At 36.3% G+C, this 26352-nt stretch overlaps 1 protein-coding gene and 1 non-coding gene across 8 annotated transcripts in view; one reads left to right on the top strand and one right to left on the bottom strand.

Moving 5' to 3' along the window:
• The window catches only part of ZPLD1 (zona pellucida like domain containing 1), a 539338-nt gene that overhangs the window by 163397 nt on the left and 349589 nt on the right, over nucleotides 1-26352 (bottom strand). The gene's annotated exons all lie outside the window — the stretch shown is intronic.
• Nucleotides 11759-11886, top strand: LOC122230875. Its single transcript, XR_006207944.1, has one exon. It is a non-coding gene; the product is annotated as a small nucleolar RNA SNORA18 (small nucleolar RNA).

Genomic DNA, 26352 nt, shown 5'->3' with positions numbered 1-26352 from the left:
GTTATGGACTGAATGTTTGCATCAGCCCAAAATTCGTATGTTCAAGACCTAATTCCTAAGGTGATGATATTGGAAAGTGGAGGCTTTGGGAGGTAATTAGGTTTAGATGAGGAAATGAGGGTGGAAATCCCATAGGATCAGTGTTCTTAGAAGAGGAAAAGACCAAAGCCAGCTCTCTCTTCTCCACATGAGGATACAACAAGAAGGCAGCAGTCTACACACCAGGAAGAGGGTCCTCACAAAACACTGAACCTGTCAGCACCTTGATCTTGGACTTCCCAGCCTCCAGAATGGTGATAAATGTTTTGTTTAAACTACTAGGGGCACCTGGGTGGCCTAGTTGGACGTCCAACAGCTCGTAGGTTTGAGCCCCATGTTGGGCTCTGTGCAGACAGCTCAGAGCTCAGAGCCTGCAGCCTGCTTCAAATTTTGTGTGTGTCTCTTTCTCTGCCCCTCCCCCTGCTCATGCTCACTCGCTCTCTCTCCCTCTCTCTTTCTTTCTCAAAAATAAATAAACATTAAAAAAAAATAAACTACTCAGCCTATGCTATTTGGTTATGACAGCCCCAGTTGTCTAAGCCAGTACTCTGTCACATGTACATATCAGAATCTGCTAACAAAGCCCCTATTTTGTCAAAAAACAACGCTCAGGGTACCTAGGTATAGTTCAGTCCATTAAACATCCAACTCTTGATTTTGGCTCAGGTCATGATCTCGAGGTTTCTGAGTTCCAGCCCCGCTCCGGACTCTGTACTGACAGTGCAGAGCCTGCTTGGGATTCTCTCTATCCCTCTCTCTTGGCCCCCACTCCTGTGTACACGCACACATGCTCGCTCACTCTCACTTGCTCGCTCTCTCTCACTCGCTCACTCTCATAAATAAATAACAATTAATAAATAAATAATCTTTAAAAACCCAGAAGGCTCTCAGATTTTACCCTACTTGAAAGGTAATAAGTTAGCCTATTGTTGCTTCATGAATGCTGGCAGAAGACAAAAGACTCCTTGGTCAGAGAAAAAGACTTATCACTCAAAGCTCCAGCTCACACCTGCACACAGAAGGTTGTGTTACAGGAGAGAAACCCAAAGCCAAACCTCCAGGGCTTTTTGACAAGCAACAATCATTATAGCCAGCCAAATAAGGCAGTGCCCTCTCTTCCCTTCAAGGAATGTGCTGTTACATTGTAGTCAGGCTACTTAGTAGACTATGTGACTAGCTACAGAAACTGATTAATATCACAAGACATGTAAGCCTTGCAATCTGGCACATTTTGCAAGAATGTGGAAGGATGGATGTTCAGGGCCCACGGCAGACTGCCTCTCCCAACAATTTTTTGACATTTAGAGTATTTAAATTGTTTTAAGTTTGCCATTCTTTTAAGTAATGCCACAGGAAACCCCCTTGTACTTAAAATTTGATGTTTCCTGTTATTTGCTTAGGATAAATTCCTAGAATAGAATTGCATGGTCAATAGTAGTTTTTTTGGATGCGGGGGAGGCTTTGATAAATATTTCATTTAACAAATTCTATCAAAAAGCCATTTTCCACAATTTCTTACCAACACTAGATAATTTTCTTTGTATTCTTAAAATTTGGAAGCTTCCCTAAATTATTGGTGCTAATTAGTATTTCTTTTATTATTACTTATGTGAGCTTTTTAATACATGTGCTGGAATTAGTATTTCTTCTTTTATGAATTAATTCTAAAAGTATTTACTTTTTTATTCCTTTGAGATTATATAAAATATTATTGACTTATGAGTTATGGATATGCTTTTAATAATTCCTATAGGCTTCTCCTTTATTCAGTGATAACACCATGTATATAAACCTGCTTATGTCTACAACTATTTTAATATGAATTGTTGATAGAATTAATGATTTTCCAATTATTTCTATATAGACCAAGTATCTTATCAGCATCTCCTTAGGGAACCTACAATTAGAATCACCCGCTTTGAAAAGATCACCCTGTCATTCAAATAAAGCATACTTTATAGCATTTAGGATTAGACATATTAGGTAAGTTCAGCAGGAGTTCAGTAGAAGTACAGAAGGAAAGTTTCAATAAATGTTTGTTCTAAACTTACCTGGGTCCTTCTTTGCTAATGATTTCATGCTGATGGTTCTTGCTCATCTTGCTTTAATGTAAGCTCATGTTTCAAAAAAAGAATTTGCCCTGGTTATCAAAATCTCATTTTAGCTCACACACATCAATTTCTTCTCTATCATAAAAATACAAATCTGTTTTTATGACATTATCTGTTGTTTTTCTCCTGATTTCCACTTTGTGGCATTAATTAGCTTGTTAACTTCAGTAGACTCATGCAAAGCAGAGTTAGACACAATGGGGAAGTGTTATTAAAAGTGAAAATCTAAATGACCTCTCTCAACTCTGCTCTTCTTCCCAGTTCTGCTTTGCTACCTTTAGTCTTGAACACATAAGCCCCCTTTCCACTATTCCTTCAGTCTTTTTATAACTAATGACAGCACCACCCTAGCTCCAGCCACATCCCACCCAAAAACGCAGTCACCAAAATACAAATAAGCTGGAGGAGTGGTTTCAGGAAAGAATTGGTGAAGCCCCACTCAAATACATTATTGTTTAGTCTCTATGTTCATAATTATAACATGTTCTAAATAGTCTTCACATTCTTCTTTAGAATAAATTATATACTTCCTCAAAACTACATTTTACAAAAAAAAATTTTATAATACATGGAGTGCAATCATGAAGATATTGATGACCTTTTAGCCTTCACACAAGATCAATGGTCTCTTGAGCACGTATTGACCTTGGCATTATTTTAAATGGTATTTAGCTCAGATCAATAAATCTTGTTGTTCATATCAATTGCAGTCAATATCTGCTTATTACAGTTAGAATACAAATGGGTAAGCAGGACTTCAAGTCAAGCTTACCCGCAGCATTTATGTTTTCTCATTATGAGATCTTAAACCTTAGTTCTAAAAATGTCCTAAATTAAAATTATTAAGGATTTATAGAATCAAGTCCTTTCTTTATGTTATATGACAGGTATGGAACACATTATCTGGGAATTATTATAAAAGTCAAATAAAGAACAATGTTTCCTATTAAATTCTTTGCAATGAAATGTAAAATTTCTTGGGTCCATTAAAAATCCACAGAGAAGTTCTTTAAGTACCCAGGCCGGAGTTGGTCCTCAGTCACCTAGCAAGCAGGAAACAGTTGTCTGGTATACAGGTGAACCAAGGCTGATGGGTGGACAGGTGTGAGAGGGAGTACCAATGTGCCACAGGGTGGGGGTTGGGTATGCAGGGAAATTCAGGGCACCTTTTCAGGCTCAACCTTGACCTATGTAGTGCCTAAACTGGGAGGACCAAGGATGTGGCAAGGCAGCAAGATCACTGAGAGTCTGTGTACTGTGAACACACATGAGGCACACCTTCATTGGATGTCCTCCCCACATTTCTGCACAGCTGACCCATCATGCAGCATTAATAAGAACAAAACAAAGTACAGCACACTGGACCCAGTAAGAGGAGATCCCTTATTCTAGTAATGTCCCTCCAGTGACATTTTATCCTACTGACAAAGCTTGACATTTTTACATCTTTTGTTTCTACAGATTCCTTACATGTTAAGAATATCATGTTGTTTATCATATATATATATATATATATATATAGTTTATAGTTTGGGGACATAGAAGAGATTTCAGTTCTTTGCAGAAAAATCTATTAAATTTTCCTTTATCTATAAAATTTCTTCTATCTAGACTTATTTTGTTCACATGCTTAGAGATAATTTTCCCTACCTAAGACCAGAAAAATAATCACCTACATCATCTTCTAGTCTATTTTCTCTTCATGTAAAATTTAATCCATAGGGAATTTTCTTCTGTATATGACATAAGGTAGAAATCTCATTTTATTCTTCCCCAAATGTTTTCTAGTTATCCCAAAAGCTAAATGAGCTATTAGTTTCCCTTTAATTTTCTTTGTTTGATGTCATATTATTTAATATTTATGTCATAGAAAGGAGAAAAAATTATTTCATAAATACCTATGAACCCATCATGCATAGGTAACAGATATTACATTACCATGTTGTCTTAAATTTTTTTAAGGAAACAAAATGTTATCTAGAAAGCTACAACCCCTCTGTCTATCCTGTCCGCCTCTCTCCTTCCCCATAAGTATCTTACACCCTAAGATTGGTATTTATCTTTAGCCTGCATGTTTTAATATTTCTGTTTCATAGGACTGTGTACATATTTGTGTTTCAATAAGTATACATAAGTGGTGTACTTTATCCTTTACCAACTTTTTTTATTCAACATTATATTTTTTAGACGTATCAGTGTTCACACACACACATGCTTCATTCATTTTAATACTATGTAGTGTTCTATTTCATAAATAAATCACATTCTATTTGTCCATTCCCTACTACTTAGAGATACTGTGAACCAAAAGTGGCTACAATGATTTACCCACTCACCCACAACACATGAGGAGCACAATTGTTCCACACCCTCACGATTGATATTATCAGAAATTTATTTTTGCAGATCTGTTGGGCATAGAATATTATCTCATTTTTATCTTAAATTTATTTTCCTCAGGGATAGTGAGATTATATCTATACGCCATTCAAGCTTATTCTTCCACGAATTGCCTGCTCACACCTTTGCCCATTTTTCTTAGAGAAACATTCAACTAGGAGGTCAATTACTTTGGTATACAGAGTCCTGGGATAAAGGCAGACTAACTTGCATAGGGAGCCCAGGCTCCTTCCAAGAAGTAAATAATGGAAACACTTAGCTCTGAATCACAACAATCTTGCAATTTTGCTACACTTTCAGTGTATTACTTCTAGTAGTAGTCATAAAAGTAACAGGAACATACATTTTCTATAAAGCTTGTAGGTGTCAGGTACTCTGCATGTTATATATCACCTCATTTAATTTTCATAACAACTCTATGAGAAATTCTATTATTATTTTTATTTTATAGATGAGGAAACTGAAACTAAAAAAGTTAGATAAATTGGCTTAAGTCACACAACTAAAAAGGAGCAAAGGCAAATTCAAATCCAGTTCACATGACTTTACAATGCAGAATCTTGATCAGACACTATACATTGAAAGTCAGTGTAGGAAAGTCAGTGTAGAGGCTTAGACTGGAAATGAATCACCATCAAGTGATGAACATCTATTTAACTGAGTAAAACAGATCTTCAATAGAGGACACCATATGGCAATGAGAAACCATAAGTAAAGGACCAATGGAAATTTACAATTGCTTTGGAAATACGATTGACAGCCTTTGGTCTGAGAAAGCCACCTGAACAACTTGGTACAGCAGGAAGGAGGAACTCTCAAATAGGAGATGATGGACTTCCTGCTAAGAAGGACATGTTGTAGCTTGAATGCTCAATTGGCAAAATAAAGAAGATGTGATATATTGCTACTCCTAGTTGAAGTAAGTCATTTTGTATATATAAACCTAATCTATAATGTATATTCGTATACATTAGTGGAATATATATTCATATACATTAGTGGGTTGTGGATTTATAACTGCTTCTTAGAGGAAGGTAGAGATGTTTGGAAGACAGCCATAGCCTTTTGAGTTGTTGGAACAAATGGTAACTATACTCTCCCATAACACAATACAGGAAGTATTGTCAAGTAGAAAGGATACATCTTAGGGCAAAGCTACTATGATATTTCATATTTTCTTACTTTAGTATGTCACTTTGAATCAGAGATTAGTCAGTAACTTATAACCTAGTGTAAGCTTTATAATCTTTAGTTTTTTTCTATTCATAATTCATCTAGCACTGATTTTTAAAAATTTGAAACACCTTACTGTTCCTTTTTGTTTAAAAACAGAACACTGGCTTGGAATGGGCTTCACGATTTTATTCATGAGATATAGCCATCCTTATATCAATAGTAACTGCTCAACTATAATTAATCATTTTAGAGAACATGTTATTGCTTCTTATAAATCAGCTGCTGCTTCTAATTTTACAAAATGTGTTTCAATGAATTCCCATCTATACTGTTGTCATTTTGCCATTTTTTTTTTAATTTCCTCCTTAAATCCTTAGGGTTGAAAAGAATCTTAGAGATCCTTCAGCCCAATTTTAATGATAAAAAAATTGTCACTCAGACAAGTTAAAGAACTTGTTCAATATTCTATCTTTCATTAGTGGCAGACCTAAGGCAAAAAGCCAATTTCCAGAGTATTCCATCAAGAGCACTTTCCACTACTTATAAACTTCCCAAACCCCTTCCTAGAATCAGAAAAAGCACATCTCACAATTATGCATTCATTTTATTTTTTACTAATTGAGGATAGGAGACTACCTAAGACAAATTATATAGCTGTATATGGTATAGATATGTACATTTAAATATACACGTGCATATAAATAGGTTTGCCATAGATATTTTAACTCTTCACCTCTCCTTAACACCCTCCTTTAGATGCTGCACAGACATCTAAACTGGAAGGAGGATCCCAGCATCCCATTCTCACAGGATCATTCTGGTTAAGGAAGGCTCTCTTTGAATGGATGAATAATTTATTATTTCATCTAACATTTTTAAGCATGTAGCTATTTTACAGACACTCCTTTTGGGCCTTGGGGGTACTAGTGTAATTCTAATACCTACACTGTTCTCAATAATCCCAATGTCCTAAAAATCCTCATGTATATGTTTGGTTTATATGATTTTTCTCCCCAAGTCACAACTATGAAAAAAAGTAGATTGGTGATGTTATGTAACATTCATGGCCCTAATCCATTACCGCTCCCTGTATTCACATCCTTTGCCATATGACTTTCCCGTCTCTCCTATGGCCATGTGAGTCAGTCAATGGAATGTTAGCAGGTGTGATGGGAGCAAAGTCCGGAACCGCATCTGCATGCTTGGTCTTGTTCTCTTGCCCAGAGGGTAAGTGTATTTTAAATTTTAATAGATCTTTTCCAAATTAGACCACAGAGTTGTACTATTTCTTCATGCTATTCTCACTAATAATTAAGTCCTCAAAATAATCTCATGACGTAGTTACTATGATTATTCATACTTTACCTTCAAGGAAACTGAGGTACAGAGAAATTAGTGATTGACTTGCCCAAGGGAACAGAGTTAATAAGTGGTACTGTCAGGACTCAAATGAAGGCCCACATTCTTAACCCCTTCACTGTGCCTCTCCCTTGTACTGCCTTGTGCAACCATCACCACCATTCACCTGCAGAACATTTTCATCCTGCCCAACCGAAACACTACGCCCATTAAACACCAAGTCCCCATTACCTCCCTCCCCCAGCCTCTGGAAACCACCATTCTACTTTCTGTTTGATTAATATAGGAACCTCATGAGTCATACAGTATTTGTCCTTCTGTGACTGACTTATGGCACTTATCATAATGTCCTCAAGGTTCATCTATGTTGTAGAATATATCAGAATTTCCTTCCTTTTTAAGACTGAAGAATTTTCCATTGTATGCATGCCATATTTTATGCATCCATTTATCCAATAATGGACATGGGTGGTGAGTACCTTTTAGTTATTGTGAATAATGCCATGAACATGGGTGTACAAACATCTGTTCCAGTTCCTGTTTTCATTGACTTAGAGTATATGCCCAGAAGTTAAATCACTGGATCCTATGATAATTCTCTGTTTAAGTTTTTGAGGAATTGACATGTCATTGTTCACAGTGACTCCACCATTGTACATTCTCATCAACAATGCACAAGTGCTCCAATTTCTCCACATTTCTGCTAACACTTGTTATTTTTTTATTTTTTTCATATTTATTTACTTATTTTTGAGAGGAAGAGAGCACGAGCAGAAGAGGGGCAGAAAGAGAGGGAGACCAAGAACGCCAAGCACACTTCATGTTGTCAGCACAGAGCACTGTGCGGGGCTCAAACTCACAAACCACGATATCTATGACCTGAGCCGAAATCATGAGTCAGATGCTTAACAGACTGAGGTACCCAGGTGCTCCTGTTTTTGTTTTTGTTTTTTTAATGAAAACACTAATACAAAAGACAAAAGTATTCTTTTATTATGACTGTGATTGTATCTTTCCTTCTATCCCCTCCAGTTACTCCTTATAAATGTTTCAGTGGGTAGATACTGGGATTTCTGAACATCTCACCAGCCTTGTGAATATTTGTACCTCATATACTGAATGACATCCTTTCTTCCAAGCTCCACAATTTTCATCTCTGTTCACACTACATTCTGAGGAAACTTCTGGGCTTGATCTTCCATAAAACTGACTTGGTTTTCAACCACACATATTCTACTATTCAGTTTTTCAACTGAAATTTTTAGGTAATTAGTGTGATTAACTTCAGCTGTTGGGGAGTATGAATTTAGTCACATCTTTTGTATTTTTCAATTTTGCTGACAACTAAACCTTTCTGGAGATAATCTTTCTTTTCCCTAAATCTCACAGAAACCCAAAAAGTTTGCCCCGGTTCTTTCATCAATCAACTGACAGGGAGAACTTGAGTGTGAGGAGTCTGATAATACGACTCCTTTTGTCACTTACAGCAGGAACACTTTTGAAAACTGTTATGATACTTTATCCATCACTACAGTTTTGCCTACACAGGTACAAGCCCTTGCACAAATTTCTCTGATGATCAAAACTCCAAGAATATAGCTCTTTCAGCTCACATACAAACTTTATCATTATTTGCTACCCTGACTAATCTGCCAAGGTGGTTGGGCTCATGGGTATTTCTTGTAGCCGCTGCATGACAGCCCATACATAACACTCCCCAAGTTAACCTTTCACTATAATGTTGACCTTTGCACACCTGTCCAGATTCTACTTACTCCCACGGTGAGTTCCTCCCTGAGAAACTTGGTGCCTTTTATGCCGCAGGACTTTTCACAGACCTAGTCAGCCAGAGAGGTACTAAAGACATTAAAGCTCAAAAGGGAAAGAATTGATCTTCCCTCTTGGATAATTTCTTCTTCCCTATGCAAATATATCCATCTTCTTTCCAGTAACCAACTGAGCATTCTGAAGTCAAATTACAGTGAGCCTTTGTCAACCAAAGAAGTCCATATTATCCCCTTTAACCCGGGCATTGGGTTAATTGTGTCCATTCAAGTGACACTTTTCTGAAAGAAAAGTAATTCCAGAGTGACTGGTCTTATCAGTATATATGAAGAAGCTTTGGGGAATTAAGAACTTTCTATTCTACATCATCAGTTGCCCTGTTACATTTATTTCAACAATCATGTAGAGGTTTTCTAATTTATTTTTTATTTTTTTAATGTTTATTTATTTTTGAGACAGAGAAAGACAGAGAGACAGAGAGACAGAGCGGAAGCAGGGGAGGGGCAGAGAGAGGGAGACACAGAATCCGAAGCAGGCTCCAGGCTCTGAGCTGTCAGAACAGAGCCTGATGCGGGGCTCAAACTCATGAAGTGAGAGATCATGACCTGAGCTGAAGTCGGACACTTAAATGACTGAGCCACCCAGGCACCCCAAGGTTTTCTAATTTCTATAAATTCTTACACTTCACTTTTTCTTCGCAGTGTATTATAGTTATATGAATATTGTGTCCCCTCAAATCTCTCTGAAGATACTAAATTGTTTTAGCCATCTTTTCTATATTTCTCTAGTAATTCAATTTCAGCAAGAATCATTTTGATTTGTTAAAGATGGTAACTCATTTTTATGCCGTTATTTTTCTGAAGACTCTTAAATGTTTGTTTATAAGTGACAGATTAGGGTAATTGATACACATGGCCAGTGTGAAGGTCACAGTTCCCTGATACTGAATTTGATTGCAAAGGACAAAACTCAAGGCTATGATAAGTGAGCTTAGACCTGTTATCAGAGATACCTCTCTGTTAAAGAAGGTAGGAGTTTGCTGTCAGGATGTGGGAAAGTTTACCCTATCGGCAGCTGATATTACCCCGCTGGCAGCTGATACCACCCAACTTCTCTTTTTAGCTCCAATACTCAGTTTAAATGTCCCTTCTTACTACCAGTGACAAAATCCATTTATTAGTTCTCAAACTGTGCCAGCTCTGCGAGAGCTATGTGGGTATGCGTTTTCCAAGTGCTTGGAATGTCCTAGTTTTACTGATCTTCCTATTCAGTGTCCAATAGATGATTCCTGCCTCTGGCTCCTAATGATTATGATCTAGGGGTTTTCCCAAAGTTGTGTTCAAAAAACAAAACAAAAATAAAATTCCCTTCTTCCCCCAATACTAATCTCTTTCGTTTGTATTAACTGCAGTTATCAGTTCTATCTGGTTACCCCATGGATCTAATCTCATATGCTTCATATCTTCCAGAAATTTCTTGCTTCTGCTGATATCAACCTTTACATTTCCTGCTGTTACATTGTTTTTCTTAATTTTATATTTATTCACTCATTCAAATGGAACTTTGGAGACAGAAAAGTAAATGTGTGTGCATAGCCATCCAGAGGCACTTAGCTCCCAACTGACTTTTTCTCTTTGCTATTTTTTCTTTTTTCTTTCCTTTTCTTATTTATTTGTGTTTCATTGCTTTTTATTTAGTTTCTTTTTTTTATTCTAATGCCATTTAAGAAAGAGGATAGTGACAAGAGCACTAGTATAGGAGTTACGATTCCTTTATTCCAATCATGTTTTTGCCATTATTAAATGGGGCCTAAGGGCACATAGTAGGTACTCAGTAAGTATTGAGGAACAAGTGAATGAATGAAATAAATTACAATCCTGCCCTAGGCTTCAGCTTCCTCCAAGCTTTAGGAGGCCTCTGTAAGTAACAGCAAGTTATGAATCTTCTGGGGCTGGATAGAAAACATTTATCATCACTTAATGGGAGGCACCAAAAAGAGAGAGGCTGCCATTGTGTGAGCAGAAATGCAGCAATATGTGACTACATAGGGCAAACTAAGACAGAAAACTGTGATCAAAAACCTTAATAGGAGAACTTTGACATCAGAGTCTCAAACAAGTTCAAAGCAATCATAATTAAAGGCTTAACAACTGATTCTCAGGGAACTACGAAACTGTGATCAGACCAGAGGGCAGCTGAGTACTGAATTAGTAGAGAGAGAGATAAAAAGTCTGCCTTTGAAAGAACCTATGTTAACACCCTCTCCCTTTTCCTAAGTCCACATCATAAAAACTACCATAGGTAAAATCCTCTGGGGCCAAGGGCTCGACAACCCTGCCCTGAAAATTTTCCCCAAATCCTCCAACCTGACTTAAACAACTTCTGCCAGGTTGTCCAATGGCAATGAGGTTTCCAAGTTGGGGGTACACACACACACAACCGGGTAACTCCCTACCATAAGCAAAACAATTTATTAGCAATGATATTGCTTGGCAAAACCAAAAGTCAAAATCATGAACATGTCTTCAGTGAGTTCTTTACATTGTGAATCACCTTATCACTATGATAACTATTTTATTATTCTATATCAGAGAATCCTAAGAAAACACAAGAGTTTACAAATTACACATCTGCTTGAAATACTTAGTTCAGTGATCTTCAAACACAATCACAAACACAATCACCTGGCTTATTAAAGCATGGGCTTCTGGATTTCACCTCCAGAATTTCTGATTCAGAGCAGGAAGATACCACTCATGACACAGAGATAGTCTCATAACATACACAATTGAGCTTCATGGGGCCACCCCTAAGCCAAATCCTCAGGTATATCTATCGGGACACTTTTATGTGCAAGTACAAACAACAACAACAACAACCTCACTCCACTTGAGGTACAGCCCAACGGGGTTTTTTCTATAGACCCATATGATTGGAAATACCTCACAGTAAATATGTGGTTTGCTTTACTCACAGAATTGTGTTTAAATCTGTGAGAAAGAACTATAATACAGAACCAGACAGATCCATCCACTCTGACCCTAAGCATGGCCCTAAAATACATTTCTTGAAGAAACTGGATCCCAGAGTTTATAGGTGGAGAATTTTTGAAAGTATGTCCATATTCAAGTAGAGATCAAAGAAGCCCAAGTAAAAGAAGTGTGGATTAACTGACATGACAACTGTGCATTAAGAAGTGTTATTTTCTTTATTTAAATTCAAGTTAGTTAACATAAAGTGTAATATTCCTATATTAGTTTCAGATGTACACTAGAGTGATTCAATACTTCTATACAACACCTGTGCTCATCACAAGAGTACTCTTTAATCTTCATCAACTATTTAACCCATCACCTCACTCACCTCCCCTCTGATAACCATCAGTTTGTTCTCTAGAGTTAAGAGTCTGTTTCTTAGTTTACCAGTCTTTCTCTTTTGTTTTCTTTTACTCATTTCTTTTGTTCCTTAAATTCCACATATCAGAGAAATCATATGGCATTTGTCTTCCTCTGACTTATTTCACTTAGCATAATACTAACTCCATCCATATCATTGCAAATCGAAAGATTTCATTCTTCTTTATGGCTGAGTAAATATTCCATTGAATATTTACCAACCTTCTTTATCCATTCATCAATGATGGGCACTTAGGCTGTTTCCATAATTTGGCTATTTTAGATAATACTGCTATAAGCATTGGGGTGCATGTATATTCCTTTGGATTAGTATTTTTCTATTTCTTTGGGTAAATACCTAGCAGTGCAATTGCTGGACTTTAGGATAGTTCTATTTTTAACTTTTTGAGGAAGCTGCATACTGTTTTCCAGAGTAGCTTACTAAATGCATTCTTACCAAGAGTTTAAGAAGGCTCCCTTTCTCCACATCCTCGCCAATACCTGTTGTTGATTTTAGCCATTCTCACGGGTTTGGGGTGATATCTTATTGTAGTTTTGATTTACATTTATCTGATAATCAGTGATGTTGGGCATCTTGTCATGTGTCCGTTAGCAATCTGTATGTCTTCTTTGGAAGTTTTCTATTTATATCTTCTGTCCATTTTTATTTTTACTGCAGCTTGATTGACTGATTGATTGGTTGATTGATTTAAATGCAAGTTAGATAACATATAGTGTAATGAAAGCTTCAGGAGTAGAATTTAGTGATGTATCACTTACATATAACACCCAGTGCTCATCCCAACAAGTGCCCTCCTTAATGCCCATCACAGCCCTTCCCCCCACCCAACACCCCTCCAGAAACCCTCAGTTTGTTCTCTGTTTGAGTATCTTATGGTTTGCCTCCCTCTCTGTTTCTATCTTATTTTTCCTTCCCTTTCCCTATGTTCATCTATTTTGTTTCTTAAATTCTGCATATGAATGAAATCACATGATATTTGTCCTTCTGTGACTGACTTATTTTGCTTAGCCTAATACATTCTAGTTTTTTCTACATTGATGCATATGTCTGCCCATTTTTAGTTGGATTATTTGTGTTTTTAATGTTGAGCTTTATAAGTTCTTTATGTATATTTGATATTAACCCTTTATCAGATATGTCATTTGCAAATATCTCCTCCCATTCAGTACATTGTATTTTAGTTTTATTGACTACTCTCTTTGCTGTGCAGAGGCTTTTTATTTTGATGTAGTCCTGCTAGTTTTTTATTTTGTTTCCCTTGCCTTGGGAGGCATATCTAGAAAGAACTTGCTACAGCCAATGTCAAAGAAGTTACTGCCTGTGTTCTTTTCTAGGAATTTTATGGCTTCAGGTCTCACATTTACGTCACTCACTCATTTTGAATTTAGTTTTGTGTATGGTGTATGAAAGTAGTCCAGTTTTCTCAACACCCTCTGTTGAAGAGACTGTCCCCATTGGATATTCTTTCCTGCTCTGTCAAAGATTTATTAGCCATATAGTTGTGGGTTCATTTATGGATTTTCTATTCTGTTCTATTGATCTATATGTCTATTTTTGTGCCAATACCATACTGTTTTGATCATTACCACTTTGTAACGTAACTTGAAGTCCAGAATTGTGATGCCTCCAGCTTTTCTTTTCTTTTTCAAGGTTGCTTTGGCTTTTAGGGTCTTTTGTGATTCCATATAAATTTTAAGATTGTTTCTTCTATCTCTGTGAAAAATGCTGGTGGTATTTTAATAGGGATTGCATTAAATGTGTAGATTGCTTTGGGTAGAAAAGACATTTTAACAATATTTGTTCTTACAATCCATGAGCATGGAATGTCTTTCCATTCTTTACCTGTATGATCTTCAATTTCTTTCATTAGTGTTTTATAGTTGTCAGAGTACAGACCTTTTCACCTCTTTGGTTAAGTTTATTCCAAGATATATTTTATTTGGGGGAGGTGAAATTGTAAATGGGATTGATTCCTTAATTTCTCTTTCCACTGCTTCATTATTTGTGTATAGAAATGCAACAGATTGCTGTTGATTTTGTATCCTGCTACTTCACTGAATTAATTTGTCAGTTCTAGCATTTTCTTGGTGGAGTCTTTTGGGTTTTCTATACTGAGTATCATGTCATCTGCAAATAGTGAAAGTTTAAGCACTTCCTTGCTGATGTGGATGCCTTTTATTTCCTTTTGATGTTTGATCGCTGAGGCTAGGACTTCCAGTACTCTATTAAATAACAGTGGTGAGAGTAGATATCTCTGTTTTATTCCTAACCTTAGAGGAAAAGCTGTCAGTTTTTCCCCATTGAGGATGATATTAGCTGTGAGTTTTGCATATAGGGCCTTTGTAATTTTGGGGTGTGTTCCCTCTAAACCTACTTTGTTGAAAGTTTTTACCATGAATGAACGTAGTACTTTGTCAGATACTTTTTCTGCATTTATTGAAATGATCATATGATTCTTAATCTTTCTTTTATTAATGTGGTATATCACACAGATTGATTTGTGAATATTGAACCACCCTTGCAACCCAGGAACAAATTCCACTTGTTCGTGGTGAATAATTTTTTAATGTATTGTTGGATTCTGTTTGCTAGTATTTTATTGATAATTCTTGCATCCATGTTTATCAGGGATATTGGCCTGCAGTTTTTTTTGTTTTTGTTTTTGTTTTTGAGTAGAGTCTATCTGGTATCAGGGTAATTCTGGCCTCATAGAATGAATTTGAAAGTTTTCCTTCCTTTTTTTATTTTTTGGAATAGTTTGATAAGAGTAGGTATTAACTTTTCTTTAAATGTTTGGTAGAATTCACTTGTGAAGCCATCTGACCCTGGACCTTTGTTTGCTGGGGCTTTTTTTGATTACTGATTCCATTTCTTTGCTGTTTATTGGTCTATTCAAATTTCCTATCTTCTTGTTTCAGTTTTGGTAATTTATATGTTTATAGGAATTCTTCTGTTTCTTCTACGTTGTTCAGTTTGTTGGTATATAATTTTTCATAATAATCTCTTATAATTGTATTTATGTGGTGTTGATTGTTATTTCTCATCTCTCATTTGTGATTTTATTTAGTTTGGTCCTTTCTCTTATCTTTTTGATAAGTCTGGCTAGGGATTATTAATTTTATTAATTTTTTTCAAAGAACCAGCCCCTGATTTCATTGATATTCAATTTTTTTTTTTTTTTTAGTTTCTGTATAAATTATTTCTGCTCTAATCTTTGCTATTTCCTGCCTTCTGCTGGCTTTAGGCTTCATTTATTGTTCTTTTTCTAGCTTCTTTAGATGTAGGTTTAGGTTGTTTATTTGATATTTTTCTTGCTTCTTCAAGTGGGCCTGCATTCCTATATGCTTTACTCTTTAGGACCACTTTTCCTGCATCCCAAAAGTTTTGGACTGTTGTGTTCATTTTCATTTGTTTCCATGTATTTTTTTATTTCTTCTTTGATTTCCTGGTTGACCCATTCATTGTTTAGTAGCACGTTGTTTAACCTGCATGTATTTGTGATCTTTCCAAATTTCTCTTTGTGGTTGACTTCGTGTTTCATGGCATGTGATCAGAAAACATGCATGGTATGATTTCAATCTCTTTGTATTTGTTGAGGCCTGTTTTATGACCTAATATGTGATCTATTCTGGAGAATGTTCCATGTGCACTTGAAAAGAATGTGTATTCTACTGCTTTAGTATGGAATGTTCTGAATATATCTGTTAAGTCCATCTATTCCAGTGTGTCATTCAAAGCCATTGTTTCCTTGTTTATTTTCTGTTTAGATGACATGTCTGTTGATGTAAGTGGGGTGTTAAAGTCCCCTACTATTAATGCGTTATTATTAATTAGTTCTTTTAGTTTGTTATTGTTGTATATATTTTGGTGCTTCATGTTAAGTGTATAAATATTTACAATTATTATATATTCTTTTTGAATTTTCCTTTTTGTTATTATATAGTACCCTTTTCTGTCTCTTGTTAGTATTTGTTTTAAACTCCAGTTTCTCTGGTATAAGTATTGCTACTCTGGATTTTTTTGACTTTCATTTTTTTGATAAATGTTTTTTTACCCCCTCACCTTTTGTTTTAACAGACTTTTTTTAAGTTTAATTTATTCAGTTTGAGAGAGAGAAAGAGCATGCAGGAAGGGCAAAGAGAAGGGGGGAGAGGGAGAATGCCAAGAAGAATCCTCACTGTCAGTGCAGAGTCCAATATGGGGCTTCAACTCACAAATTGCAAGATCATGACCTGAGCTGAAATCAAGAGTCAGATGCTTACTCAACTAAGTCACCCAGGCACTCCTGCACCCCCTCACTTTCAATCTGCAGGTGACTTTAGGTCTAAAATGAGTCTCTTGTAGGCTGCATATAGATGGTTGTTGTTTTTTTCTTTTTTAATCACTTCTGACACCCTATGTCTTTTCATTGGAATATTTAGTTCATTTACATTCAAAGTAATGATTGATAGATATGTATTTATCACCATTTTATTACTTGTTTTGTCACTGTTTCTGTGAATTTTCTCTGATCCTTTCTTGTCTTTGTCACTTTTAGTCTCTCCTTTGCACTCAAAGAGTCCCCTTTAATATTTCTTGCAGGCCTAATTTGTTGGTCATGAACTCCCTTAGTTTTTGTTTGTCAGGGAATGTCTTTATTTCTCCTTCTATTCTAAACGATACCTTGCTGGATAGAGTATTCTTGGCTGCAGATTTTTCCCATTCAGCACTTAGAATATATGATGCCACTTCCTTCTGGCTTGCCAAGTTTCTATTAAGAAATCTCCACCTAGCCTTATGACTTTTCCCTTATAAATTAAGAACTTCTTTTGCTGCTTTGAATATTTTTTTATCATTATATTTTCCAAATTTAATTACACTGTGTCTTGGTGTTGGCTTACTTTTATTTATTTTGATGGGAGTTCTCTGTGGGTCCTGGATCTGGATGTCGATTTCCTTACCCAGTTTATGGAAGTTTTCTGCTATGATTTCTTGAAATAAATTTTTCCCCTTTTCTCTCTCTTCTTCTTCTGGGACTCCTATCATATGAATGTTATTACATTGATGGAGTCACTGAGTTCCTTAAGTTTATTCTCATGTTGTACAATTCCTCTCTTATTCATCTTATTTTTCCATTATTTTGTCTTCTACATCACTGATTCATTCCTCTGCTTCTTCCAGTCTGCTGTTCATTGCATCAACCTGTTTCCAATCTTGTTTATTGTATTCTTCATCTCTGTTTCTTTTTTTAACTGTTTCATCTCTGTGATAAGGGTCTCACTGATATCTTCCATTCTTTTGTCAAGCCCAATATCCTTATCTTTGCTGTTTTAAATTCTTCATCAGGCATGTTACTTGTATCTTTTTCACTTAGATCTCTGGCTGTGACTTTATCTTATTCTTTCATTTGGGATAAATTCCTCTGTTTTCTGATTTTGTCTAAGTTTCTGCCTTCTTCTGTGGGTTAAAAAAAAAAAACTGGCTATATCTCCTCCTGAATGTAATGGTTTTATGAGGAAGAGGTCAAGTACTGCCCAGGGCCTGAAACTTCAGGGAGTGTCTCCAGAATGTGCTGTGTGCACTCTACTGTTGTATTTTGGCTGCTCTATCCTTCAAACCAGTCATCTGCAGAAGCTTCCCTTGTCTGCTGTGGACAGTGTTTGGTCCCTAGCCCAAATGTGGACAGTTTTAACTTGTTGTGCTCTGCCTATGAAATGAGACCTGACACCAACACCATCATAACTAAGGTCCTATAGGGCTCTCTTGTCAGGAGACATGGTGTGGACAGAGGTTTGTGCTGATCTTCTAGGGAAGGGGCCTACTGCACAGGGACTGAGGAAAGCTTGGATGAGAAGGACAGTCCTGCCAGAGCACAGGGGTGTGGGGCTAGCTGTAAGTAAGTTAGGCATCCAGTGTTGGTGCTGCACTTCTTCCCACAAGTGGGTCTATGTTCATGCGAAGGGTGGGGTAGAAAGAAATGGTATCAGCCATTCCTTTTTTCCTGGGAGGCATCTCTATGAATACTGTCTCTCAGGGATACACTCTGAGAAGGGCTAATAATCTCCCCCACTGTGTGCCCCAGGCATTCCTCACTTCCTTGTTTCCATGCCTTCTACCCCTAGGTTGTTTGCCTGCCTTTTCTTGAGGAGCAGGACAATGCCCTCCAGGTTCTAGCTCAGCCAAGCCCACTGACCTTTAAAACTCTAGGCTTTAACCTCATTGGTTGCAAGAACTCATGAAATTCAGCCCCTCTCATTTTTCCAAGCCAGTGGCTTTGAAGAAACATTCTCCTTGTACATTCCCCTGTGTGCTCTTCTCTTTCACCTTTCTCTGCAACCGCAGCTCCCTCCCCTCTGTAGCACCCACAATCCATTTCTCCCTTAAACCGCATCTCTGCACTTCCTACCTTCTTTGATGTGGCCTCTTCTCCCCCTTTAGTTGTGGAGTTTGTTTTGTCAGTCTTCAGGCCAATTTCTAGGGTATTTAGGATGATTTTTTAGTTACCTAGTTGTGTTCGTGGGATGAAACAAGTCTAGGATCCTCCAACTCCACTGTCACAGGCATAAATCATCTTCCTCTCCTCTAGAAAAAAGTTATTTTTAAAAAGGGCTATCTTGAAGACTATGACTCAGAATTTGGAGGGACCAAGGTGATTGGCAATGGAAGGAATCACAACATGTGAAATTCCTTAATTAAAAATTTGTTGACTTTAAATAATTTTGCCTACGATACACACACAAAAAAGAAACTTTACACTTAAAAAAACTTCACTCCAACTGGGATAGACAATAAGAATTGTTCTAACAATGAGCATTAGCTAACACAAGGACAAATCCAGAGGCATAGTGAATTTCAAGGTCATGGATCCAAAGACTCAATTATGTCATCAAAGATGCAGGTTCTTTCCACTTTTCATCCTGCTATCTGCATTGTTCACTTCATCCTTAGGTTGATTCTCTTTATGTTTCCGGAAGTTGTCAGTAGCTATAAAGGCTACATGCTTCCCTGCCCATGTCCACTGGAAGAGAGAAATCACCTTTTCCAACCTATCAAAGAAACGCATTTTCTTTTAGTCTGATTGGAACAGTGTAAGTCATATGCTCATCCCTAAACCAATGATTGATGCCAAAAGAAGCAGTGGGTTGACTGGCCTAGGCCAAGGTTGCTGAACAATCATTTCCAAGAGGAATGAAACTCATATTGGTTTTAATTAGGAGCTAACAAACAGCTCAGTCAATTATGCAAACTACAAATGGAAGAAGGATGGAGTAAATTTGAGGGGTAAATTATAATGTTCCATAAAGCATGCAAGACTTGAAAGGACCTTTAGAGCACAGAACTTTTGACACAAGTTTGACACATGCTAACATGACTCTCAATTTGAGAGTACATAGCAATAGTGACTGAGGATCATTCGAATGACTCAGCTTTAAAATTGTTCATATTAAATATGCAAAGTGCCTTGGACATAACATCTATACTGAAGATATTCTTCTAAAGACATTCTTACATGAAATGAAATCTCTTCTCCTTCCTTCAAAATTTTCAATTTATTGACTTTGGAACTATTCAACAGGGAAATATCAGATAAACTTCAGAATTCCTTTCTTCTCAGACTCCTTTAGAAAGTTGTAGAGCATTATTTTCCTTTTGTATTTCAGCAATTTTGTTAGTGGGCTTTTTTTTTTTCTCCTAAACTGATCATTATGGATAAACATAAAATCTCTAAATAGATTTTCCTAGTCAGTTAACCATATTCTTGGGGGAAAACATAAGGTAGAATCATTATTAAAAAGCATTCTCAGTAATACACACATCTTTATTATGTCAGTCTTTTGCCAAAAAAAAATAAGATTGATAGTAAAATCCACTTAATTTTTTTTCTTCACAGAATCAAGCCATCTGCCTCAGAATACACCACCAGCCTCTGTTAGATGAATTCACACATTTTAAAGCCCCGGAGTAACCATTTGAATGGAAATTGGACACTTCTTGTCATTTAGGAAGCTTTTTTAAACTGGAAAGGCTTCTCGTTTGTTCAATTAAATGTGTGTGTATGCAATACACTTTATGAAATTTATCCCAAAACAGTGAGGCTGAAATAATATTTGAAACAGATGGCACAGCTGCTGTATTTAGAGAACTACCCATGGACATAGATGGAGACATTGAGGGAACTTTGAAGTGCGAGTCAAAATATTGTATAATCAAGACTCTCAACCACAGCCATTAGGGATGGGAAAATCTTTGTGATGTCAACCCTTTCCCTAATGGAGGTGTGTGGAAGGTGCTAAGATTTAGTCAAGTGGAATTTATACCCTTCTCTGGATGAATTCTTCTCTTCTCAGTTGAGTCTTAAAATTTGAAAATGCTGGATCTGCTGCCTCAGAGTTTTCTCTCTCTTGAATACTATTTGAAAATGGAGCTACACACTGTAAGTATTGTTCCCAAGGGAGTGTTAGATAGTGATGTGTGCATAGCAGAGAAAAGCAAAATAGAGTGCTTAGAGCTGGAGGGAAATTAGGGGGAAAGACCACAGAGATTATTTCTCTAGTGCCCTAATTTCGTAAGAGAGGAAACAGAGGTCAAAGCAGGTTAATTGGCAACACCTCAATCCCACAGAACTGGTCTCCTCAGACTCATTTTGGGACAACTTCCACTGCAGACATTGTTTAATAAAAGGAAAAGAAAGGCTGAACACTTTTGAATTTTATTTTATTTCACTTTATTTCATTTCATTTTGAATAAATGTCACATCTAAAAACAAGTCATAAGTTTTATAAGGCAGATATAAAACGGCAATATAGAGAAAAAGTTCAACTTTTCTTAAAACTGCTTTAAGGTAAAAATATTTCACAAAAATGAAAGTATAAATGCTCTAATTTCTGTAAACAATGTGTGTGTTAACAGGGTATTTGGCTAAATGTTTCCTTTCACATTGATCACGTCAACACAACTTGCAGCTTGTTTGAAAATACTAACACAATTCTTAATCTAATCAAGGAAGCAAAAGTTCTGATGCAAAATTCTTGAATTCAGAATTCTTTAGTAGGTGAAATACATCTGAGCGCGTACACACACACACACACACACACACACACACACACAGGCATAAACAGCAACCAAGAGGAAAATATTTCAACATTCATAATAACAATTCTTCTTAAATGCAGCAGTGTCTGGGGTTTGAAAGTTCACACATTTCCCTCTCAGTTGTGGTTTTATAGACATGAATGTTGAAAGCAGATGCCTTTAGTTTATTTCAGGGAGATCCCTAAGCTACTGAAAATGACAAATCTCAGCAATCACATTTAGGCTCCAATATCCTTCTATGTTGAAAAGAAATGGATAAAACGCTTAATAAGAAAAGCAGCAAATAACTAAGTTTATCCATCATCTTCTCTGCAGCAAGAGCTAATGAAACAGAAATGAAACCATGTCCATCTTCAGAGGAACTTTTCCCCAATAGACTATGTTCCTGTACTGCCGTGGAGTCCTCCTGGAGAGGGCAAATTGATTTTCTAAAACATCTTGGTTATTCCAGAGACAGAATAAAGTCACAGCCTGACATGTTAACCTTCCACTACATTTCTAAGACTGGATCTATACAACTGGGACAAGGGAAGAATTACACAACTTCAAGGCACCTCAGCAGAAAGTCCATTTATGCCTGGACCACCCCCAAAAGTTGGTACATTTAGCACTTTTGCCTCACCCATTAATTCATCGTGACTCTTGTGAATATGTGGTTGTGGTCCCATCTTTGTTTCCATGTAAATCAGAGCAGTAGTTGCTAAAATGGAATAACTGTATATAACATGTACACTGACACCAGCTAAGAGTCTCCGCAGAATAAAAGTCTGTTTTTCTTTTCTTTTCTTTTTTTCTTTTTTTGCACTTAGGGAAAACAAAGAAATTTCCCCAGTGCCCTGAGAAGTTTCAGCCTCCTTATTTCCATTATATAATTTTTTTACAAGTTTCAATAAAGAATTTTAAAACCAGAAAAGCTCAAACACATTGATCTTAAAATTTCTTTTAAGTTCCTGACATTTCCTTTCTCACACAATGAGTGGTGAAAGCCAGTCAAGAGCTGAAGAGTGTTTCTTTTTCTTTGATATGGTCTTGTATTTTAAAAAAAATCTCACTTAAATCTCTATAAAGTTCTTTATTAGTATGTATGAGCCACACACACAAGCACACACATTCATTCATATACCCATTAACTGGGAAAGAAAGAGAAAATGAGAATTTGACTTGGAAAAAAATCAGCACAGCAAACCTATCACTTGGTCATTTTTGGCATGTAATTTTCCATTGGTATAGTAGAAGGTCTACACAAGGGCACCGTGGAGAGCCAATCTACCCCACATACATTCCTGGAAGTTCTAACTTCATGGAAAGGGAACTCTTCCTAAGGTAAGGGAACATCAGGGCACTCTATACCATTTGGGGTCATCTGCCACTGATACTACAAAAATTATTTGAGATGCTGAATTATACAGTGTTGCTCAAGTTATCTTAAGACAAACTACATACCCCTGCGAGGCTGTGAGAAACTGAAAGAGTTTAAACAAAAGAGTTTAAAACCAAGGTCATTTATAAGACACAAAGAATGAGGTACTTTATTAGACACTAAGGAAAGAACTATAAGACAATGAAGATAGTGCCCATCCTTCAACTGTTTGAAGTTAGGAGGAAAATCCAAGACCACTAGAGAGAAAAAAATGCAATCAAAATGAATGACACATTTCCCAAGACCTATGAGAGTCACTATGACAGCAGAAGGGCCATAGCAGCAGGGATGGCCACAGCCAAATGATAACAGACTTTAAGCTCCCAAACAAAACACATAGGCCAACCTGCAAGAATTAAAGTTGTGTTTCTTTTTCTACTGCTATGTATTTGTAAGTTGTTTGGTTTTTTTCTTGAGAGCATGCCCACACTTCTGTATACTAAGACCTCCTTGACTTCTCCACAGACCCATACTCCCTTCACACAGCAACCTCCAACCTGAGCCAAAGCTGTATAAGTATGACAAGTGTCCTTTTCTGTCATAATAAACACAAAAACACAGCAACCACAAATTATCGCACAAACGTAGGAACTAGGTCAGACCATAGCTAATCAGGTCTTGTATTTCTGAGGAAAACTGAGTTTCCTCAATGACTTGATTTCAACATTCCCTTTAAAAAACACACACACACACCTTTCTCAGAGGTAAAACTGAGTCCTCCTGCTCAGACTTCCCTTCTTTCTAGCCTATTACACTATGAACACTACTATCTCACATGGAGTGATTACCCATTTGTTCCTCTATTCCTCAGTCTGCAGTTTTTATGTCAGGAGTTAGCATATTAAATTTAATAAGACTCTTAAAATCTATTTGATTCTAATATTCAGTTTCATGCTGTGATTTCAAGCTACTATAAGATACTAGGGCCAAGTTATTTAATCATAATTTCATATGTTTTAAATATCTTACAAAATATAAAATCACTGCTTTCTCTAGTTTAAACAAAAAATTCCCCCACCATACACACACACACACACACACACACACACACACACACACACACACAATCCTACAAAAATTAACAATGAAAGGTCAACTTCAAGTGTGCTTATGAATAGAAATCTAAAGCTAACCAAAAGTAAATAAAAAATCCTATGATCAGAAAATCCATTTGGGATCATTTAATTTACAATCAGTATATTTAAATAATTTTTTAAAAAACAAACATTGCATTCCATATTTCCAATTAATGTCATTCAATCAAATGCATCATTGCATATAAAGGATTACATTCTTACATTCCTCTATACATCTTGGATGTCTTTGGCTTTCAAAACAGAAGACAATTTCTTGGCAGCAAATAGATAAAGTTCCATATGGCTCCTGTCTATTATTTTATTTCTGTTGCAGTTAGGATCCCTTCCCATAATAAAAACATGATGAGACTGACAGTTTTCTCAAATTGTAGCTAGTATTTTAAGGAAACTTACTCTTGGGTTTTCTACCACTAGGCAGCATAATTCAGGAATAAATTGTTGATCAAATGTGGTCTGAAATTTTAACCACCTTCTTAGGTAATTGCTTTTCCCTGAAATAGTGTTCAATTTCAGGAAGTCCTCATATATAAAGGCAATGTATTATAAATTTTTCCATACTTTGGAAGATATAATAACCTATTTTCTGTTAAAAATTGTTTAAAAATTGTTTTTAAGGTGTGTGGAAGATAAATGGGAGTTATTCAAAGTAGAAAGTAGTTTGGAACAAAATCAGTCTTGAGAAAGTGAATGAGACAAATACCATATTTAAAACTCTTTCCAGAAAAACTTTAGAATTCCATATTATCCCCAAATGAGAAATTTGAATACACTTCAATGACACAAAATTATTTCTAGTGCCATTTTCACATACTTTCCATCAGCTCTTTCTTGATTTGGTTTAATTATTACTAAGCTGTCCTCATCCTCATCCCTCAATCAGAGCTATTTTCCAAGGAGCTAGGGAGCCACGCTCTAGCCCCAACCTGCTACTTTCCTTTATAATGTTTCAGACTTCTGTTTTTGGTAGCAACATAACTCCCTTTCTCTCCCTGAATCTAACTTTGACTCCAGAGACACTGGCTCTAATACTTCTTCAAATATTGCAGATGGCTGTCTTCCAGATCCTAACCACCTTATTCTTAATATAAATTACTATCACCAATAACTTTATCATGATTATATTAATAAGAAGAAGGTCATCTGCCTTAAAATCATTTTAATACAAAAATAGAATAATCACAAATGTCATATTGATAAAGTCAAAACAAGTACCTGAACTTTATTCAGTTACATCTCAAGTCAAATGAAGCCTAATTCCTAATGGTATGTCCCAGAATTGCCTTATGTGTTTAAATAAAATCTATAAATTATTAACCTATGTTAAATAAAGACATAAACTTAAGTATCTACTTCTAGTCTAACATGCAGATTTTTTGATGTTTTATTCCAAATACACCATCAATTATTATTGATTATTTTTGGACATGAAATTCTGAGGAGAAAATTAATTATTTCATGTATTACCTTATCTAGAATGGTGGTAATTGATAATGAAGCACAAAGAACCCACATCTTCCCCTGAGAAGATTTCTGAAGTAGTTAGAAGAAGCAAATGCTAGTTTGAAGGGTACTAGTTAACTTTCCATTGCTATCATATAATGTTTACAGTAGATAACACTGGAAAAGAAGGTATGAATATCAAGCCATGGAAGGAGAGAAATCTGTAACAACAAATGAAAAGATATTTAGATCTAATTGTCTTCTTCCTCCACAGGGTCCATCACGACATAAAAGCAAACAAAGCAGCATTTTAACATATGAGGCTTTCATCTCCCATCACCAGATAGGGCCTGGAAAACTCTCATATTGAGATGCTAATCTAATTCCAAGGAAGCTGATGCATTTTATCAAAGTTGTACTAGAAGGATGGCTTATGAATATGGCCAGATGGAGAGCTGCATAACTTTGCAGGGGACAAATTCACATGAGAATTACAATGAGAGGAACCCCTGCAATGCTCCAATTTCCAACTACTCCTAGCATAAATTTAATCAAATTAAAAGCTTTTCACATGGGTGCAGCTGAGATAGCCATTACTATAAAGAAATATATTCAAGCAAAAGCTATTTGGAAGCACTGAAATGTTCCCAGAGCATACAAATATGGGTGCAGATCATTTTTTTTTTCCATTCACAAAGACTACACTTTCATCACTGTTCATTGCCATAGACTCAGAAAGGAAAAAAGAATACTTGGGGTTTCTCTCTCTGCATTAACTTGGAGAAACTTTGATATGATATAGCTCATGTTGGGGACTTTTAATTCTAGTACAAAATGGCACTGAATGAGATAAACCACTAGAGACTAGGTTTGTCAAATCCCCATACCCCAGGCCAATGAGGAGAGTGGATCCAAAAGTAAAAACAATGACTTCCAGCTGCTAAAAGTTGGCCAGGAGGACACCCTCAGTGAGTTAACTAGACTTCTGACCAATAAAAGAGAAGGAAGATTGTCAAAGATAATGAACAAAGCAAAC

Source organism: Panthera tigris, chromosome C2, assembly GCF_018350195.1.
Source record: "Panthera tigris isolate Pti1 chromosome C2, P.tigris_Pti1_mat1.1, whole genome shotgun sequence".
Taxonomy (NCBI): domain Eukaryota; kingdom Metazoa; phylum Chordata; class Mammalia; order Carnivora; family Felidae; genus Panthera; species Panthera tigris.
Note: the sequence above shows the minus strand (reverse complement) of the source record. Positions and strands in the feature narration are given on the sequence as shown.